Source organism: Chiloscyllium punctatum, chromosome 47, assembly GCF_047496795.1.
Source record: "Chiloscyllium punctatum isolate Juve2018m chromosome 47, sChiPun1.3, whole genome shotgun sequence".
Taxonomy (NCBI): Eukaryota; Metazoa; Chordata; class Chondrichthyes; order Orectolobiformes; family Hemiscylliidae; genus Chiloscyllium; species Chiloscyllium punctatum.
The window spans coordinates 42,316,375-42,337,915 of NC_092785.1; the positions used below are offsets into that span (position 1 = coordinate 42,316,375).

The following is a 21,541-nucleotide window of genomic DNA, read 5'->3' on the forward strand; positions in this document are numbered from 1 at the left end:
ACAGTTTCCATGTCAGTGCAGTTTGGGGAGGGTGCTGTGATAGGGTTTAGACTGTGATGTGTCACTGAGCACAGTTTCAATGTCAGTGCAGTTTGGAGAGGGTGCTGTGATAGGGTTTAGACTGTGATGTCTCTCACTGAGCACAGTTTCCATGTCAGTGCAGTTTGGGGAGGGTGCTGTGATAGGGTTTAGACTGTGATGTCTCTCACTGAGCACAGTTTCCATGTCAGTGCAGTTTGGGGAGGGTGCTGTGATAGGGTTTAGACTGTGATGTGTCACTGAGCACATTTTCCATGTCAGTACAGTTTGGAGAGGGTGCTGTGATAGGGTTTAGACTGTGATGTCTCTCACTGAGCACAGTTTCCATGTCAGTGCAGTTTGGAGAGGGTGCTGTGATAGGGTTTAGCCTGTGATGTCTCTCACTGAGCACAGTTTCCATGTCAGTGCAGTTTGGAGAGGGTGCTGTGATAGGGTTTAGACTGTGATGTCTCTCACTGAGCACAGTTTCCATGTCAGTGCAGTTTGGAGAGGGTGCTGTGATAGGGTTTAGACTGTGATGTCTCTGACTGAGCACAGTTTCCATGTCAGTGCAGTTTGGGGAGGGTGCTGTGATAGGGTTTAGACTGTGATGTCTCTCACTGAGCACAGTTTCCATGTCAGTGCAGTTTGGAGAGGGTGCTGTGATAGGGTTTAGACTGTGATGTGTCACTGAGCACAGTTTCCATGTCAGTGCAGTTTGGGGAGGGTGCTGTGATAGGGTTTAGACTGTGATGTCTCTCACTGAGCACAGTTTCCATGTCAGTGCAGTTTGGGGAGGGTGCTGTGATAGGGTTTAGACTGTGATGTCTCTCACTGAGCACAGTTTCCATGTCAGTGCAGTTTGGGGAGGGTGCTGTGATAGGGTTTAGACTGTGATGTGTCACTGAGCACAGTTTCCATGTCAGTGCAGTTTGGAGAGGGTGCTGTGATAGGGTTTAGACTGTGATGTCTCACTGAGCACAGTTTCCATGTCAGTGCAGTTTGGAGAGGGTGCTGTGATAGGGATTAGACTGTGATGTCTCTCACTGAGCACGGTTTCCATGTCAGTGCAGTTTGGAGAGGGTGCTGTGATAGGGTTTAGACTGTGATGTCTCTCACTGAGCACAGTTTCCATGTCAGTGCAGTTTGGAGAGGGTGCTGTGATAGGGTTTAGACTGTGATGTCTCTCACTGAGCACAGTTTCCATGTCAGTGCAGTTTGGTGAGCGTGCTGTGATAGGGTTTAGACTGTGATGTCTCTCACTGAGCACAGTTTCCATGTCAGTGCAGTTTGGGGAGGGTGGTGTGATAGGGTTTAGACTGTGATGTCTCTCACTGAGCACAGTTTCCATGTCAGTGCAGTTTGGGGAGGGTGCTGTGATAGGGTTTAGACTGTGATGTCTCTCACTGAGCACAGTTTCCATGTCAGTGCAGTTTGGAGAGGGTGCTGTGATAGGGTTTAGACTGTGATGTGTCACTGAGCACAGTTTCCATGTCAGTGCAGTTTGGGGAGGGTGCTGTGATAGGGTTTAGACTGTGATGTCTCTCACTGAGCACAGTTTCCATGTCAGTGCAGTTTGGGGAGGGTGCTGTGATAGGGTTTAGACTGTGATGTCTCTCACTGAGCACAGTTTCCATGTCAGTGCAGTTTGGGGAGGGTGCTGTGATAGGGTTTAGACTGTGATGTGTCACTGAGCACAGTTTCCATGTCAGTGCAGTTTGGAGAGAGTGCTGTGATAGGGTTTAGACTGTGATGTCTCTCACTGAGCACAGTTTCCATGTCAGTGCAGTTTGGAGAGGGTGCTGTGATAGGGTTTAGACTGTGATGTCTCTCACTGAGCACAGTTTCCATGTCAGTGCAGTTTGGAGAGGGTGCTGTGATAGGGTTTAGACTGTGATGTCTCTCACTGAGCACAGTTTCCATGTCAGTGCAGTTTCGAGAGGGTGCTGTGATAGGGTTTAGACTGTGATGTCTCTCACTGAGCACAGTTTCCATGTCAGTGCAGTTTGGAGAGGGTGCTGTTTTAGGGTTTAGACTGTGATGTCTCACTGAGCACAGTTTCCATGTCAGTGCAGTTTGGGGAGGGTGCTGTGATAGGGTTTAGACTGTGATGTCTCTCACTGAGCACAGTTTCCATGTCAGTGCAGTTTGGGGAGGGTGCTGTGATAGGGTTTAGACTGTGATGTCTCTCACTGAGCACAGTTTCCATATCAGTGCAGTTTGGGGAGGGTGCTGTGATAGGGTTTAGACTGTGATGTCTCACTGAGCACAGTTTCCATGTCAGTGCAGTTTGGGGAGGGTGCTGTGATAGGGTTTAGACTGTAATGTCTCTCACTGAGCACAGTTTCCGTGTCAGTGCAGTTTGGGGAGGGTGCTGTGATAGGGTTTAGACTGTGATGTCTCACTGAGCACAGTTTCCATGTCAGTGCAGTTTGGGGAGGGTGCTGTGATAGGGTTTAGACTGTAATGTCTCTCACTGAGCACAGTTTCCCTGTCAGTGCAGTTTGGGGAGGGTGCTGTGATAGGGTTTAGACTGTGATGTCTCTCACTGAGCACAGTTTCCCTGTCAGTGCAGTTTGGGGAGGGTGCTGTGATAGGGTTTAGACTGTGATGTCTCTCACTGAGCACAGTTTCCATGTCAGTGCAGTTTGGAGAGGGTGCTGTGATAGGGTTTAGACTGTGATGTCTCTCACTGAGCACAGTTTCCATGTCAGTGCAGTTTGGAGAGGGTGCTGTGATAGGGTTTAGACTGTGATGTCTCTCACTGAGCACAGTTTCCATGTCAGTGCAGTTTGGGGAGGGTGCTGTGATACGGTTTAGACTTTGATGTCTCTCACTGAGCACAGTTTCCATGTCAGTGCAGTTTGGAGAGGGTGCTGTGATAGGGTTTAGACTGTGATGTCTCTCACTGAGCACAGTTTCCATGTCAGTGCAGTTTGGGGAGGGTGCTGTGATAGGGTTTAGTCTGTGATGTCTTTCACTGAGCACAGTTTCCAAGTCAGTGCAGTTTGGGGAGGGTGCTGTGATAGGGTTTAGACTGTGATGTCTCTAACTGAGCACAGTTTCCATGTCAGTGCAGTTTGGAGAGGGTGCTGTGATAGGGTTTAGACTGTGATGTCTCTCACTGAGCACAGTTTCCATGTCAGTGCAGTTTGGGGAGGGTGCTGTGATAGGGTTTAGACTGTGATGTCTCTCACTGAGCACAGTTTCCATGTCAGTGCAGTTTGGAGAGGGTGCTGTGATAGGGTTTAGACTGTGATGTCTCACTGAGCACAGTTTCCATTTCAGTGCAGTTTGGGGAGGGTGGTGTGATAGGGTTTAGTCTGTGATGTCTCTCACTGAGCACAGTTTCCATGTCAGTGCAGATTGGAGAGGGTGCAGTGATAGGGTTTAGACTGTGATGTCTCTCACTGAGCACAGTTTCCATGTCAGTGCAGTTTGGAGAGGGTGCTGTGATAGGGTTTAGACTGTGATGTCTCACTGAGCACAGTTTCCATTTCAGTGCAGTTTGGGGAGGGTGGTGTGATAGGGTTTAGTCTGTGATGTCTCTCACTGAGCACAGTTTCCATGTCAGTGCAGTTTGGAGAGGGTGCAGTGATAGGGTTTAGACTGTGATGTCTCTCACTGAGCACAGTTTCCATGTCAGTGCAGTTTGGAGAGGGTGCTGTGATAGGGTTTAGACTGTGATGTGTCACTGAGCACAGTTTCCATGTCAGTGCAGTTTGGAGAGGGTGCTGTGATAGGGTTTAGACTGATGTCTCACTGAGCGCAGTTTCCATGTCAGTGCAGTTTGGGGAGGGTGCTGTGATAGGGTTTAGACTGTGATGTCTCTCACTGAGCACAGTTTCCATGTCAGTGCAGTTTGGGGAGGGTGCTGTGATAGGGTTTAGACTGTGATGTCTCTCACTGAGCACAGTTTCCATGTCAGTGCAGTTTGGAGAGTGTGCTGTGATAGGGTTTAGACTGTATGTCTCACTGAGCACAGTTTCAATGTCAGTGCAGTTTGGAGAGGGTGCTGTGATAGGGTTTAGACTGTGATGTCTCTCACTGAGCACAGTTTCCATGTCAGTGCAGTTTGGGGAGGGTGCTGTGATAAGGTTTAGACTGTGATGTCTCTCACTGAGCACAGTTTCCATGTCAGTGCAGTTTGGAGAGGGTGCTGTGATAGGGTTTAGACTGTGATGTCTCTCACTGAGCACAGTTTCCATGTCAGTGCAGTTTGGGGAGGGTGCTGTGATAGGGTTTAGACTGTGATGTGTCACTGAGCACATTTTCCATGTCAGTGCAGTTTGGGGAGGGTGCTGTGATAGGGTTTAGACTGTGATGTCTCTCACTGAGCACAGTTTCCATGTCAGTGCAGTTTGGGGAGGGTGCTGTGATAGGGTTTAGACTGTGATGTCTCTCACTGAGCACAGTTTCCATGTCAGTGCAGTTTGGAGAGGGTGCTGTGATAGGGTTGAGACTGTGATGTCTCACTGAGCACAGTTTCCATGTCAGTGCAGTTTGGAGAGGGTGCTGTGATAGAGTTTAGACTGTGATGTCTCTCACTGAGCACAGTTTCCATGTCAGTGCAGTTTGGGGAAGGTGCTGTGATAGGGTTTAGACTGTGATGTGTTACTGAGCACAGTTTCCATGTCAGTGCAGTTTGGGGAGGGAGCTGTGATAGGGTTTAGACTGTGATGTGTCACTGAGCACAGTTTCCATGTCAGTGCAGTTTGGGGGGGGTGCTGTGATAGGGTTTAGACTGTGATGTCTCACTGAGCACAGTTTCCATGTCAGTGCAGTTTGGAGAGGGTGCTGTGATAGGGTTTAGACTGTGATGTCTCACTGAGCACAGTTTCCATGTCAGTGCAGTTTGGGGAGGGTGCTGTGATAGGGTTTAGACTGTGATGTCTCTCACTGAGCACAGTTTCCATGTCAGTGCAGTTTGGGGAGGGTGCTGTGATAGGGTTTAGACTGTGATGTCTCTCACTGAGCACAGTTTCCATGTCAGTGCAGTTTGGGGAGGGTGCTGTGATAGGGTTTAGACTGTGATGTCTCACTGAGCACAGTTTCCATGTCAGTGCAGTTTGGGGAGGGTGCTGTGATAGGGTTTAGACTGTGATGTCTCTCACTGAGCACAGTTTCCATGTCAGTGCAGTTTGGGGAAGGTGCTGTGATAGGGTTTAGAATGTGATGTCTCACTGAGCACAGTTTCCATGTCAGCGCAGTTTGGAGAGGGTGCTGTGATAGGGTTTAGACTGTGATGTCTCTCACTGAGCACAGTTTCCATGTCAGTGCAGTTTGGTGAGGGTGCTGTGATAGGGTTTAGACTGTGATGTCTCTCACTGAGCACAGTTTCCATGTCAGTGCAGTTTGGTGAGGGTGCTGTGATAGGTTTTAGACTGTGATGTCTCTCACTGAGCACAGTTTCCATGTCAGTGCAGTTTGGAGAGGGTGCTGTGATAGGGTTTAGACTGTGATGTCTCTCACTGAGCACAGTTTCCATGTCAGTGCAGTTTGGAGAGCGTGCTGTGATAGGGTTTAGACTGTGATGTCTCTCACTGAGCACAGTTTCCATGTCAGTGCAGTTTGGGGAGGGTGGTGTGATAGGGTTTAGACTGTGATGTGTCACTGAGCACAGTTTCCATGTCAGTGCAGTTTGGGGAGGGTGCTGTGATAGGGTTTAGACTGTTATGTCTCTCACTGAGCACAGTTTCCATGTCAGTGCAGTTTGGAGAGGGTGCTGTGATAGGGTTTAGACTGTGATGTCTCTCACTGAGCACAGTTTCCATGTCAGTGCAGTTTGGAGAGGGTGCTGTGATAGGGTTTAGTCTGTGATGTCTCTCACTGAGCACAGTTTCCATGTCAGTGCAGTTTGGGGAGGGTGCTGTGATAGGGTTTAGACTGTGATGTCTCTCACTGAGCACAGTTTCCATGTCAGTGCAGTTTGGGGAGGGTGCTGTGATAGGGTTTAGACTGTGATGTCTCACTGAGCACAGTTTCCATGTCAGTGCAGTTTGGGGAGGGTGCTGTGATAGGGTTTAGACTGTGATGTCTCTCACTGAGCACAGTTTCCATGTCAGTGCAGTTTGGGGAGGGTGCTGTGATAGGGTTTAGACTGTGATGTCTCTCACTGAGCACAGTTTCCATGTCAGTGCAGTTTGGGGAGGGTGCTGTGATAGGGTTTAGACTGTGATGTGTCACTGAGCACAGTTTCCATGTCAGTGCAGTTTGGAGAGGGTGCTGTGATAGGGTTTAGACTGTGATGTCTCTCACTGAACACAGTTTCCATGTCAGTGCAGTTTGGGGAGGGTGCTGTGATAGGGTTTAGACTGTGATGTCTCTCACTGAGCACAGTTTCCATGTCAGTGCAGTTTGGAGAGGGTGCTGTGATAGAGTTTAGACTGTGATGTCTCTCACTGAGCACAGTTTCCATGTCAGTGCAGTTTGGGGAAGGTGCTGTGATAGGGTTTAGACTGTGATGTGTTACTGAGCACAGTTTCCATGTCAGTGCAGTTTCGGGAGGGAGCTGTGATAGGGTTTAGACTGTGATGTGTCACTGAGCACAGTTTCCATGTCAGTGCAGTTTGGGGGGGGTGCTGTGATAGGGTTTAGACTGTGATGTCTCACTGAGCACAGTTTCCATGTCAGTGCAGTTTGGAGAGGGTGCTGTGATAGGGTTTAGACTGTGATGTCTCACTGAGCACAGTTTCCATGTCAGTGCAGTTTGGGGAGGGTGCTGTGATAGGGTTTAGACTGTGATGTCTCTCACTGAGCACAGTTTCCATGTCAGTGCAGTTTGGGGAGGGTGCTGTGATAGGGTTTAGACTGTGATGTCTCTCACTGAGCACAGTTTCCATGTCAGTGCAGTTTGGGGAGGGTGCTGTGATAGGGTTTAGACTGTGATGTCTCACTGAGCACAGTTTCCATGTCAGTGCAGTTTGGGGAGGGTGCTGTGATAGGGTTTAGACTGTGATGTCTCTCACTGAGCACAGTTTCCATGTCAGTGCAGTTTGGGGAAGGTGCTGTGATAGGGTTTAGAATGTGATGTCTCACTGAGCACAGTTTCCATGTCAGCGCAGTTTGGAGAGGGTGCTGTGATAGGGTTTAGACTGTGATGTCTCTCACTGAGCACAGTTTCCATGTCAGTGCAGTTTGGTGAGGGTGCTGTGATAGGGTTTAGACTGTGATGTCTCTCACTGAGCACAGTTTCCATGTCAGTGCAGTTTGGTGAGGGTGCTGTGATAGGTTTTAGACTGTGATGTCTCTCACTGAGCACAGTTTCCATGTCAGTGCAGTTTGGAGAGGGTGCTGTGATAGGGTTTAGACTGTGATGTCTCTCACTGAGCACAGTTTCCATGTCAGTGCAGTTTGGAGAGCGTGCTGTGATAGGGTTTAGACTGTGATGTCTCTCACTGAGCACAGTTTCCATGTCAGTGCAGTTTGGGGAGGGTGGTGTGATAGGGTTTAGACTGTGATGTGTCACTGAGCACAGTTTCCATGTCAGTGCAGTTTGGGGAGGGTGCTGTGATAGGGTTTAGACTGTTATGTCTCTCACTGAGCACAGTTTCCATGTCAGTGCAGTTTGGAGAGGGTGCTGTGATAGGGTTTAGACTGTGATGTCTCTCACTGAGCACAGTTTCCATGTCAGTGCAGTTTGGAGAGGGTGCTGTGATAGGGTTTAGTCTGTGATGTCTCTCACTGAGCACAGTTTCCATGTCAGTGCAGTTTGGGGAGGGTGCTGTGATAGGGTTTAGACTGTGATGTCTCTCACTGAGCACAGTTTCCATGTCAGTGCAGTTTGGGGAGGGTGCTGTGATAGGGTTTAGACTGTGATGTCTCACTGAGCACAGTTTCCATGTCAGTGCAGTTTGGGGAGGGTGCTGTGATAGGGTTTAGACTGTGATGTCTCTCACTGAGCACAGTTTCCATGTCAGTGCAGTTTGGGGAGGGTGCTGTGATAGGGTTTAGACTGTGATGTCTCTCACTGAGCACAGTTTCCATGTCAGTGCAGTTTGGGGAGGGTGCTGTGATAGGGTTTAGACTGTGATGTGTCACTGAGCACAGTTTCCATGTCAGTGCAGTTTGGAGAGGGTGCTGTGATAGGGTTTAGACTGTGATGTCTCTCACTGAACACAGTTTCCATGTCAGTGCAGTTTGGGGAGGGTGCTGTGATAGGGTTTAGACTGTGATGTCTCTCACTGAGCACAGTTTCCATGTCAGTGCAGTTTGGAGAGGGTGCTGTGATAGGGTTTAGACTGTGATGTCTCTCACTGAGCACAGTTTCCATGTCAGTGCAGTTTGGAGAGAGTGCTGTGATAGGGTTTAGACTGTGATGTCTCTCACTGAGCACAGTTTCCATGTCAGTGCAGTTTGGGGAGGGTGCCGTGATAGGGGTTAGACTGTGATGTCTCTCACTGAGCACAGTTTCCATGTCAGTGCAGTTTGGAGAGGGTGCTGTGATAGGGTTTAGACTGTGATGTCTCTCACTGAGCACAGTTTCCATGTCAGTGCAGTTTGGGGAGGGTGCTGTGATAGGGTTTAGACTGTGATGTCTCTCACTGAGCACAGTTTCCATGTCAGTGCAGTTTGGAGAGGGTGCTGTTTTAGGGTTTAGACCGTGATGTCTCACTGAGCACAGTTTCCATGGCAGTGCAGTTTGGAGAGTGTGCTGTGATAGGGTTTAGATTGTGATGTCTCACTGAGCACAGTTTCCATGTCAGTGCAGTTTGGGGAGGGTGCTGTGATAGGGTTTGGACTGTGATGTCTCACTGAGCACAGTTTCCATGTCAGTGCAGTTTGGGGAGGGTGCTGTGATAGGGTTTAGACTGTGATGTCTCTCACTGAGCACAGTTTCCATGTCAGTGAAGTTTGGGGAGGGTGCTGTGATAGGGTTTAGACTGTGATGTCTCACTGAGCACAGTTTCCATGTCAGTGCAGTTTGGGGAGGGGGCTGTGATAGGGTTTAGACTGTGATGTCTCTCACTGAGCACAGTTTCCATGTCAGTGCAGTTTGGGGAGGGTCCTGTGATAGGGTTTAGACTGTGATGTGTCACTGAGCACAGTTTCCATGTCAGTGCAGTTTGGGGAGGGTGCTGTGATAGGGTTTAGACTGTGATGTCTCTCACTGAGCACAGTTTCCATGTCAGTGCAGTTTGGAGAGGGTGCTGTGATAGGGTTTAGACTGTGATGTCTCTCACTGAGCACAGTTTCCATGTCAGTGCAGTTTGGGGAGGGTGCTGTGATAGGGTTTAGACTGTGATGTCTCACTGAGCACAGTTTCCATGTCAGTGCAGTTTGGAGAGGGTGCTGCGATAGGGTTTAGACTGTGATGTCTCACTGAGCACAGTTTCCATGTCAGTGCAGTTTGGAGAGGGTGCTGTGAGAGGGTTTAGACTGTGATGTCTCACTGAGCACAGTTTCCATGTCAGTGCAGTTTGGAGAGGGTGCTGTGATAGGGTTTAGACTGTGATGTCTCTCACTGAGCACAGTTTCCATGTCAGTGCAGTTTGGGGAGGGTGCTGCGATAGGGTTTAGACTGTGATGTCTCTCACTGAGCACAGTTTCCATGTCAGTGCAGTTTGGAGAGGGTGCTGTGATAGGGTTTAGACTGTGATGTGTCACTGAGCACAGTTTCCATGTCAGTGCAGTTTGGAGAGGGTGCTGTGATAGGGTTTAGACTGTGATGTCTCTCACTGAGCACATTTTCCATGTCAGTGCAGTTTGGAGAGGGTGCTGTGACAGGGTTTAGACTGTGATGTCTCTCACTGAGCACAGTTTCCATGTCAGTGCAGTTTGGAGAGGGTGCTGTGATAGGGTTTAGACTGTGATGTCTCTCACTGAGCACAGTTTCCATGTCAGAGCAGTTTGGGGAGGGTGCTGTGATAGGGTTTAGACTGTGATGTCTCTCACTGAGCACAGTTTCCATGTCAGTGCAGTTTGGAGAGGGTGCTGTGATAGGGTTTAGACTGTGATGTCTCTCACTGAGCACAGTTTCCATGTCAGTGCAGTTTGGGGAGGGTGCTGTGATAGGGTTTAGACTGTGATGTCTCTCACTGAGCACAGTTTCCATGTCAGTGCAGTTTGGAGAGTGTGCTGTGATAGGGTTTAGACTGTGATGTCTCTCACTGAGCACAGTTTCCATGTCAGTGCAGTTTGGGGAGGGTGCTGTGATAGGGTTTAGACTGTGATGTCTCTCACTGAGCACAGTTTCCAAGTCAGTGCAGTTTGGAGAGTGTGCTGTGATAGGGTTTAGACTGTGAGGTCTCTCACTGAGCACAGTTTCCATGTCAGTGCAGTTTGGAGAGGGTGCTGTGATAGGGTTTAGATTGTGATGTGTCACTGAGCACAGTTTCCAAGTCAGTGCAGTTTGGAGAGTGTGCTGTGATAGGGTTTAGACTGTGAGGTCTCACTGAGCACAGTTTCCATGTCAGTGCAGTTTGGGGAGGGTGCTGTGATAGGGTTTAGACTGTGATGTCTCTCACTGAGCACAGCTTCCATGTCAGTGCAGTTTGGGGAGGGTGCTGCGATAGGGTTTAGACTGTGATGTCTCACTGAGCACAGTTTCCATGTCAGTGCAGTTTGGAGAGGGTGCTGTGATAGGGTTTAGACTGTGATGTCTCTCACTGAGCACAGTTTCCATGTCAGTGCAGTTTGGAGAGGGTGCTGTGATAGGGTTTAGACTGTGATGTCTCTCACTGAGCACAGTTTCCATGTCAGTGCAGTTTGGAGAGGGTGCTGTGATAGGGTTTAGACTGTAATGTCTCTCACTGAGCACAGTTTCCGTGTCAGTGCAGTTTGGGGAGGGTGCTGTGATAGGGTTTAGACTGTGATGTCTCACTGAGCACAGTTTCCATGTCAGTGCAGTTTGGGGAGGGTGCTGTGATAGGGTTTAGACTGTAATGTCTCTCACTGAGCACAGTTTCCCTGTCAGTGCAGTTTGGGGAGGGTGCTGTGATAGGGTTTAGACTGTGATGTCTCTCACTGAGCACAGTTTCCCTGTCAGTGCAGTTTGGGGAGGGTGCTGTGATACGTTTTAGACTGTGATGTCTCTCACTGAGCACAGTTTCCATGTCAGTGCAGTTTGGAGAGGGTGCTGTGATAGGGTTTAGACTGTGATGTCTCTCACTGAGCACAGTTTCCATGTCAGTGCAGTTTGGAGAGGGTGCTGTGATAGGGTTTAGACTGTGATGTCTCTCACTGAGCACAGTTTCCATGTCAGTGCAGTTTGGGGAGGGTGCTGTGATAGGGTTTAGTCTGTGATGTCTTTCACTGAGCACAGTTTCCATGTCAGTGCAGTTTGGGGAGGGTGCTGTGATAGGGTTTAGACTGTGATGTCTCTCACTGAGCACAGTTTCCATGTCAGTGCAGTTTGGACAGGGTGCTGTGATAGGGTTTAGACTGTGATGTCTCTCACTGAGCACAGTTTCCATGTCAGTGCAGTTTGGGGAGAGTGCTGTGATAGGGTTGAGACTGTGATGTGTCACTGAGCACAGTTTCCATGTCAGTGTAGTTTGGGGAGGGTGCTGTGATAGGGTTTAGACTGTGATGTCTCTCACTGAGCACAGTTTCCACGTCAGTGCAGTTTGGAGAGGGTGCTGTGATAGGGTTTAGACTGTGATGTCTCTCACTGAGCACAGTTTCCATGTCAGTGCAGTTTGGAGAGGGTGCTGTGATAGGGTTTAGACAGTGATGTGTCTCACTGAGCACAGTTTCCATGTCAGTGCAGTTTGGAGAGGGTGCTGTGATAGGGTTTAGACTGTGATGTCTCACTGAGCACAGTTTCCATGTCAGTGCAGTTTGGAGAGGGTGCTGTGATAGGGTTTAGACTGTGATGTCTCACTGAGCACAGTTTCCATGTCAGTGCAGTTTGGAGAGGGTGCTGTGATAGGGTTTAGACTGTGATGTCTCTCACTGAGCACAGTTTCCATGTCAGTGCAGTTTGGAGAGGCTGCTGTGATAGGGTTTAGACTGTGATGTGTCACTGAGCACAGTTTCCATGTCAGTGCAGTTTGGGGAGGGTGCTGTGATAGGGTTTAGTCTGTGATGTCTCTCACTGAGCACAGTTTCCATGTCAGTGCAGTTTGGAGAGGGTGCTGTGATAGGGTTTAGACTGTGATGTCTCTCACTGAGCACAGTTTCCATGTCAGTGTAGTTTGGGGAGGGTGCTGTGATAGGGTTTAGACTGTGATGTCTCACTGAGCACAGTTTCCATGTCAGTGCAGTTTGGAGAGGGTGCTGTGATAGGGTTTAGACTGTGATGTGTCACTGAGCACAGTTTCCATGTCAGTGAAGTTTGGGGAGGGTGCTGTGATATGGTTTAGACTGTGATGTCTCTCACTGAGCACAGTTTCCATGTCAGTGCAGTTTGGGGAGGGTGCTGGGATAGGGTTTAGACTGTGATGTCTCTCACTGAGCACAGTTTCCATGTCAGTGCAGTTTGGGGAGGGTGCTGTGATAGGGTTTAGACTGTGATGTCTCTCACTGAGCACAGTTTCCATGTCAGTGCAGTTTGGGGAGGGTGCTGTGATAGGGTTTAGACTGTGATGTCTCTCACTGAGCACAGTTTCCATGTCAGTGCAGTTTGGGGAGGGTGCTGTGATAGGGTTTAGACTGTGATGTCTCTCACTGAGCACAGTTTCCATGTCAGTGTAGTTTGGGGAGGGTGCTGTGATAGGGTTTAGACTGTGATGTGTCACTGAGCACAGTTTCCATGTCAGTGCAGTTTGGAGAGGGTGCTGTGATAGGGTTTAGACTGTGATGTGTCACTGAGCACAGTTTCCATGTCAGTGAAGTTTGGGGAGGGTGCTGTGATATGGTTTAGACTGTGATGTCTCTCACTGAGCACAGTTTCCATGTCAGTGCAGTTTGGGGAGGGTGCTGGGATAGGGTTTAGACTGTGATGTCTCTCACTGAGCACAGTTTCCATGTCAGTGCAGTTTGGGGAGGGTGCTGTGATAGGGTTTAGACTGTGATGTCTCTCACTGAGCACAGTTTCCATGTCAGTGCAGTTTGGGGAGGGTGCTGTGATAGGGTTTAGACTGTGATGTCTCTCACTGAGCACAGTTTCCATGTCAGTGTAGTTTGGAGAGTGTGCTGTTATAGGGTTTAGACTGTGATGTCTCACTGAGCACAGTTTCCATGTCAGTGAAGTTTGGAGAGGGTGCTGTGATAGGGTTTAGACTGTGATGTGTCACTGAGCACAGTTTCCATGTCAGTGCAGTTTGGGGAGGGTGCTGTGATAGGGTTTAGACTGTGATGTCTCACTGAGCACAGTTTCCATGTCAGTGCAGTTTGGAGAGGGTGCTGTGATAGGGTTTAGACTGTGATGTCTCTCACTGAGCACAGTTTCCATGTCAGTGCAGTTTGGAGAGGGTGCTGTGATAGGGTTTAGACTGTGATGACTCTCACTGAGCACAGTTTCCATGTCAGTGCAGTTTGGGGAGGGTGCTGTGATAGGGTTTAGACTGTGATGTCTCTCACTGAGCACAGTTTCCATGTCAGTGCAGTTTGGAGAGCGTGCTGTGATAGGGTTTAGACTGTGATGTCTCTCACTGAGCACAGTTTCCATGTCAGTGCAGTTTGGAGAGGGTGCTGTGATAGGGTTTATACTGTGATGTCTCTCACTGAGCACAGTTTCCATGTCAGTGCAGTTTCGACAGGGTGCTGTGATAGGGTTTAGACTGTGATGTCTCTCACTGAGCACAGTTTCCATGTCAGTGCAGTTTGGAGAGGGTGCTGTGATAGGGTTTAGACTGTGATGTCTCTCACTTAGCACAGTTTCCATGTCAGTGCAGTTTGGAGAGCGTGCTGTGATAGGGTTTAGACTGTGATGTCTCTCACTGAGCACAGTTTCCATGTCAGTGCAGTTTGGAGAGGGTGCGGTGATAGGGTTTGGACTGTGATGTGTCACTGAGCACAGTTTCCATGTCAGTGCAGTTTGGAGAGGGTGCTGTGATAGGGTTTAGACTGTGATGTCTCTCAATGAGCACAGTTTCCATGTCAGTGCAGTTTGGGGAGGGTGCTGTGATAGGGTTTAGACTGTGATGTCTCTCACTGAGCACAGTTTCCATGTCAGTGCAGTTTGGAGAGGGTGCTGTGATAGGGTTTAGACTGTGATGTCTCACTGAGCACAGTTTCCATGTCAGTGCAGTTTGGGGAGGGTGCTGTGATAGGGTTTAGACTGTGATGTCTCACTGAGCACAGTTTCCATGTCAGTGCAGTTTGGAGAGGGTGCTGTGATAGGGTTTAGACTGTGATGTCTCACTGAGCACAGTTTCCATGTCAGTGCAGTTTGGAGAGGGTGCTGTGATAGGGTTTGGAGTGTGATGTCTCTCACTGAGCACAGTTTCCATGTCAGTGCAGTTTGGAGAGGGTGCTGTGATCGGGTTTGGAGTGTGATGTCTCTCACTGAGCACAGTTTCCATGTCAGTGCAGTTTGGGGAGGGTGGTGTGATAGGGTTTAGACTGTGATGTCTTTCACTGAGCACAGTTTCCATGTCAGTGCAGTTTGGAGAGGATGCTGTGATAGGGTTTAGACTGTGATGTCTCTCACTGAGCACAGTTTCCATGTCAGTGCAGTTTGGAGAGGGTGCTGTGATAGGGTTTAGACTGTGATGTCTCACTGAGCACAGTTTCCATGTCAGTGCAGTTTGGGGAGGGTGCTGTGATAGGGTTTAGACTGTGATGTGTCACTGAGCACAGTTTCCATGTCAGTGCAGTTTGGAGAGGGTGCTGTGATAGGGTTTAGACTATGATGTGTCACTGAGCACAGTTTCCATGTCAGTGCAGTTTGGGGAGGGTGCTGTGATAGGGTTTAGACTGTGATGTCTCTCACTGAGCACGGTTTCCATGTCAGTGCAGTTTGGGGAGGGTGCTGTGATAGGGTTTAGACTGTGATGTCTCTCACTGAGCACAGTTTCCATGTCAGTGCAGTTTGGAGAGGGTGCTGTGATAGGGTTTAGACTGTGATGTGTCACTGAGCACAGTTTCCATGTCAGTGCAGTTTGGGGAGGGTGCTGTGATAGGGTTTAGACTGTGATGTGTCACTGAGCACAGTTTCCATGTCAGTGCAGGTTGGGGAGGGTGCTGTGATAGGGTTTAGACTGTGATGTCTCACTGAGCACAGTTTCCATGTCAGTGCAGTTTGGAGAGGGTGCTGTGATAGGGTTTAGACTGTGATGTCTCTCACTGAGCACAGTTTCCATGTCAGTGCAGTTTGGAGAGGGTGCTGTGATAGGGTTTAGACTGTGATGTCTCACTGAGCACAGTTTCCATGTCAGTGCAGTTTGGGGAGGGTGCTGTGATAGGGTTTAGACTGTGATGTCTCTCACTGAGCACAGTTTCCATGTCAGTGCAGTTTGGAGAGGGTGCTGTGATAGGGTTTAGACTGTGATGTGTCACTGAGCACAGTTTCCATGTCAGTGCAGTTTGGGGAGGGTGCTGTGATAGGGTTTAGACTGTGATGTCTCTCACTGAGCACAGTTTCCATGTCAGTGCAGTTTGGAGAGGGTGCTGTGATAGGGTTTAGACTGTGATGTCTCACTGAGCACAGTTTCCATGTCAGTGCAGTTTGGGGAGGGTGCTGTGATAGGGTTTAGACTGTGATGTGTCACTGAGCACAGTTTCCATGTCAGTGCAGTTTGGGGAGGGTGCTGTGATAGGGTTTAGACTGTGATGTCTCTCACTGAGCACAGTTTCCATGTCAGTGCAGTTTGGGGAGGGTGCTGTGATAGAGTTTAGACTGTGATGTCTCTCACTGAGCACAGTTTCCATGTCAGTGCAGTTTGGAGAGGGTGCTGTGATAGGGTTTAGACTGTGATGTCTCTAACTGAGCACAGTTTCCATGTCAGTGCAGTTTGGGGAGGGTGCTGTGATCGGGTTTAGACTGTGATGTGTCACTGAGCACAGTTTCCATGTCAGTGCAGTTTGGAGAGGGTGCTGTGATAGGGTTTAGACTGTGATGTCTCTCACTGAGCACAGTTTCCATGTCAGTGCAGTTTGGGGAGGGTGCTGTGATAGGGTTTAGACTGTGATGTCTCTCACTGAGCACAGTTTCCATGTCAGTGCAGTTTGGGGAGGGTGCTGTGATAGGGTTTAGACTGTGATGTCTCACTGAGCACAGTTTCCATGTCAGTGCAGTTTGGAGAGGGTGCTGTGATAGGGTTTAGACTGTGATGTCTCTCACTGAGCACAGTTTCCATGTCAGTGCAGTTTGGAGAGGGTGCAGTGATAGGGTTTAGACTGTGATGTCTCACTGAGCACAGTTTCCATGTCAGTGCAGTTTGGGGAGGGTGCTGTGATAGGGTTTAGACTGTGATGTCTCTCACTGAGCACAGTTTCCATGTCAGTGCAGTTTGGGGAGGGTGCTGTGATAGGGTTTAGACTGTGATATCTCTCACTGAGCACAGTTTCCATGTCAGTGCAGTTTGGGGAGGGTGCTGTGATAGGGTTTAGACTGTGATGTCTCTCACTGAGCACAGTTTCCATGTCAGTGCAGTTTGGAGAGGGTGCTGTGATAGGGTTTAGACTGTGATGTCTCTCACTGAGCACAGTTTCCATGTCAGTGCAGTTTGGAGAGGGTGCTGTGATAGGGTTTAGACTGTGATGTCTCTCACTGAGCACAGTTTCCATGTCAGTGCAGTTTGGAGAGGGTGCTGTGATAGGGTTTAGACTGTGATGTGTCACTGAGCACAGTTTCCATGTCAGTGCAGTTTGGGGAGGGTGCTGTGATAGGGTTTAGACTGTGATGTCTCTCACTGAGCACAGTTTCCATGTCAGTGCAGTTTGGGGAGGGTGCTGTGATAGGGTTTAGACTGTGATGTCTCTCACTGAGCACAGTTTCCATGTCAGTGCAGTTTGGGGAGGGTGCTGTGATAGGGTTTAGACTGTGATGTCTCTCACTGAGCACAGTTTCCATGTCAGTGCAGTTTGGGGAGGGTGCTGTGATAGGGTTTAGACTGTGATGTCTCTCACTGAGCACAGTTTCCATGTCAGTGCAGTTTGGCGAGGGTGCTGTGATAGGGTTCAGACTGTGATGTGTCACTGAGCACAGTTTCCATGTCAGTGCAGTTTGGGGAGGGTGCTGTGATAGGGTTTAGACTGTGATGTCTCTCACTGAGCACAGTTTCCATGTCAGTGCAGTTTGGGGAGGGTGCTGTGATAGGGTTTAGACTGTGATGTCTCTCACTGAGCACAGTTTCCATGTCAGTGCAGTTTGGGGAGGGTGCTGTGATAGGGTTTAGACTGTGATGTCTCTCACTGAGCACAGTTTCCATGTCAGTGCAGTTTGGGGAGGGTGCTGTGATAGGGTTTAGACTGTGATGTCTCTCACTGAGCACAGTTTCCATGTCAGTGCAGTTTGGGGAGGGTGCTGTGATAGGGTTTAGACTGTGATGTCTCTCACTGAACACAGTTCCCTTGTCAGTGCAGTTTGGGGAGGGTGCTGTGATAGGGTTTAGACTGTGATGTCTCTCACTGAGCACAGTTTCCATGTCAGTGCAGTTTGGGGAGGGTGCTGTGATAGGGTTTAGACTGTGATGTCTCTCACTGAGCACAGTTTCCATGTCAGTGCAGTTTGGGGAGGGTGCTGTGATAGGGTTTAGACTGTGATGTCTCTCACTGAGCACAGTTCCCTTGTCAGTGCAGTTTGGGGAGGGTGCTGTGATAGGGTTTAGACTGTGATGTCTCTCACTGAGCACAGTTTCCATGTCAGTGCAGTTTGGGGAGGGTGCTGTGATAGGGTTTAGACTGTGATGTCTCTCACTGCGCACAGTTTCCATGTCAGTGCAGTTTGGGGAGGGTGCTGTGATAGGGTTTAGACTGTGATGTCTCTCACTGAGCACAGTTTCCATGTCAGTGCACTTTGGAGAGGGTGCTGTGATAGGGTTTAGACTGTGATGTCTCTCACTGAGCACAGTTTCCATGTCAGTGCAGTTTGGGGAGGGTGCTGTGATAGGGTTTAGACTGTGATGTCTCTCACTGAGCACAGTTTCCATGTCAGTGCAGTTTGGGGAGGGTGCTGTGATAGGGTTTAGACTGTGATGTCTCTCACTGAGCACAGTTTCCATGTCAGTGCAGTTTGGGGAGGGTGCTGTGATAGGGTTTAGACTGTGATGTCTCTCACTGAGCACAGTTTCCATGTCAGTGCAGTTTGGAGAGGGTGCTGTGATAGGGTTTAGACTGTGATGTCTCTCACTGAGCACAGTTTCCATGTCAGTGCAGTTTGGAGAGTGTGCTGTGATAGGGTTTAGACTGTGATGTCTCTCACTGAGCACAGTTTCCATGTCAGTGCAGTTTGGAGAGGGTGCTGTGATAGGGTTTAGACTGTGATGTCTCTCACTGAGCACAGTTTCCATGTCAGTGCACTTTGGAGAGGGTGCTGTGATAGGGTTTAGACTGTGATGTCTCTCACTGAGCACAGTTTCCATGTCAGTGCAGTTTGGGGAGGGTGCTGTGATAGGGTTTAGACTGTGATGTCTCTCACTGAGCACAGTTTCCATGTCAGTGCAGTTTGGGGAGGGTGCTGTGATAGTGTTTAGACTGTGATGTCTCTCACTGAGCACAGTTTCCATGTCAGTGCAGTTTGGAGAGGGTGCAGTGATAGGGTTTAGACTGTGATGTGTCACTGAGCACAGTTTCCATGTCAGTGCAGTTTGGGGAGGGTGCTGTGATAGCGTTTAGACTGTGATGTGTCACTGAGCACAGTTTCCATGTCAGTGCAGTTTGGAGAGGGTGCTGTGATAGGGTTTAGACTGTGATGTCTCTCACTGAGCACAGTTTCCATGTCAGTGCAGTTTGGAGAGGGTGCTGTGATAGGGTTTAGACTGTGATGTCTCTCACTGAGCACAGTTTCCATGTCAGTGCAGTTTGGGGAGGGTGCTGTGATAGGGGTTAGACTGTGATGTCTCTCACTGAGCACAGTTTCCATGTCAGTGCAGTTTGGAGAGGGTGCTGTGATACGGTTTAGACTGTGATGTCTCTCACTGAGCACAGTTTCCATGTCAGTGCAGTTTGGAGAGGGTGCTGTTTTAGGGTTTAGACTGTGATGTCTCTCACTGAGCACAGTTTCCATGTCAGTGCAGTTTGGAGAGGGTGCTGTGATAGGGTTTATACTGTGATGTCTCTCACTGAGCCCAGTTTCCATGTCAGTGCAGTTTGGGGAGGGTGCTGTGATAGGGTTTAGACTGTGATGTCTCACTGAGCACAGTTTCCATGTCAGTGCAGTTTGGAGAGTGTGCTGTGATAGGGTTTAGACTGTGATGTCTCACTGAGCACATTTTCCATGTCAGTGCAGTTTGGGGAGGGTGCTGTGATAGGGTTTAGACTGTGATGTCTCACTGAGCACAGTTTCCATGTCAGTGCAGTTTGGAGAGGGTGCTGTGATAGGGTTTAGACTGTGATGTCTCTCACTGAGCACAGTTTCCATGTCAGTGCAGTTTGGAGAGGGTGCTGTGATAGGGTTTAGACTGTGATGTCTCTCACTGAGCACAGTTTCCATGTCAGTGCAGTTTGGGGAGGGTGCTGTGATAGGGGTTAGACTGTGATGTCTCTCACTGAGCACAATTTCCATGTCAGTGCAGTTTGGAGAGGGTGCTGTGATAGGGTTTAGACTGTGATGTCTCTCACTGAGCACAGTTTCCATGTCAGTGCAGTTTGGAGAGGGTGCTGTTTTAGGGTTTAGACTGTGATGTCTCTCACTGAGCACAGTTTCCATGTCAGTGCAGTTTGGAGAGGGTGCTGTGATAGGGTTTATACTGTGATGTCTCTCACTGAGCCCAGTTTCCATGTCAGTGCAGTTTGGGGAGGGTGCTGTGATAGGGTTTAGACTGTGATGTCTCACTGAGCACAGTTTCCATGTCAGTGCAGTTTGGAGAGTGTGCTGTGATAGGGTTTAGACTGTGATGTCTCACTGAGCACAGTTTCCATGTCAGTGCAGTTTGGGGAGGGTGCTGTGATAGGGTTTAGACTGTGATGTCTCACTGAGCACAGTTTCCATGTCAGTGCAGTTTGGAGAGGGTGCTGTGATAGGGTTTTGACTGTGATGTCTCACTGAGCACGGTTTCCATGTCAGTGCAGTTTGGAGAGGGTGCTGTGATAGGGTTTAGAATGTGATGTCTCTCACTGAGCACAGTTTCCATGTCAGTGCAGTTTGGAGAGGGTGCTGTGATAGGGTTTAGACTGTGATGTCTCTCACTGAGCACAGTTTCCATGTCAGTGCAGTTTGGAGAGGGTGCTGTGATAGGGTTTTGACTGTGATGTCTCACTGAGCACGGTTTCCATGTCAGTGCAGTTTGGAGAGGGTGCTGTGATAGGGTTTAGACTGTGATGTGTCACTGAGCACAGTTTCCATGTCAGTGCAGTTTGGAGAGTGTGCTGTGATAGGGTTTAGACTGTGATGTCTCTCACTGAGCACAGTTTCCATGTCAGCGCAGTTTGGGGAGGGTGCTGTGATAGGGTTTAGACTGTGATGTCTCTCACTGAGCACAGTTTCCACGTCAGTGCAGTTTGGAGAGGGTGCTGTGATTGGGTTTAGACTGTGATGTCTCTCACTGAGCACAGTTTCCATGTCAGTGCTGTTTGGAGAGGGTGCTGTGATAGGGTTTAGTCTGTGATGTCTCTCACTGAGCACAGTTTCCATGTCAGTGCAGTTTGGAGAGGGTGCTGTGATAGGGTTTAGACTGTGATGTCTCTCACTGAGCACAGTTTCCATGTCAGTGCAGTTTGGAGAGGGTGCTTTGATAGGGTTTAGACTGTGATGTCTCTCACTGAGCACAATTTCCATGTCAGTGCAGTTTGGGGAGGGTGCTGTGATAGGGTTTAGACTGTGATGTCTCTCACTGAGCACAGTTTCCATGTCAGTGCAGTTTGGAGAGGGTGCTGTGATAGGGTTTAGACTGTGATGTGTCACTGAGCACAGTTTCCATGTCAGTGCAGTTTGGAGAGGGTGCTGTGATAGGGTTTAGACTGTGATGTCTCTCACTGAGCACAGTTTCCATGTCAGTGCAGTTTGGGGAGGGTGCTGTGATAGGGTTTAGACTGTGATGTCTCTCACTGAGCACAGTTTCCATGTCAGTGCAGTTTGGAGAGGGTGCTGTGCTCTTTGCTCGTTGTGGTAGCTGCCCGTTCAAGATGGCGTTTAAGATTTGGCATTCTTGCGTTAATCCTGACCCGAGTAGGGGTGAAGGTTCAACAATGTTGTTCTCTCTCTCTCACATTTTTACACTTTCACTCTCTCTCTTTCACTTTCTCTCATTGTCCTTCCTTCTCTCCCCCACCCTCATTGTTTCTCTCTCTCTCTCTTTTTATGTGTCTCTCTCTCTCTCCCTCTCTCCATCTCTCTGTTTGGTGTTAGAGATTGGAATCCTCAGAAACCTGGCTCATGCTCCTCCCTCCCTCAACACTGGTAAATCTGGTACATTTCATCTCGCCTGTGGCCGGACAGGGGCAGTATGAAGCAGTACAAAGCGAGTTTATTATCGTGCCAAGTGAATATACCAGAATGTTCACATCAGATAATTTATACCACCCAAGAAACTGCAAG

General features: G+C 49.1%; 2 protein-coding genes across 2 annotated transcripts in view; both read right to left on the reverse strand.

Annotated features, from left to right (window-relative positions):
- The window catches only part of LOC140468612 (uncharacterized), a 1,157,363-nt gene that overhangs the window by 870,268 nt on the left and 265,554 nt on the right, over positions 1–21,541 (reverse strand). The gene's annotated exons all lie outside the window — the stretch shown is intronic.
- Positions 1–21,541, reverse strand: part of LOC140468686 (T-cell surface glycoprotein CD3 zeta chain-like) — a 684,153-nt gene that overhangs the window by 141,286 nt on the left and 521,326 nt on the right. The window lies entirely within an intron of this gene.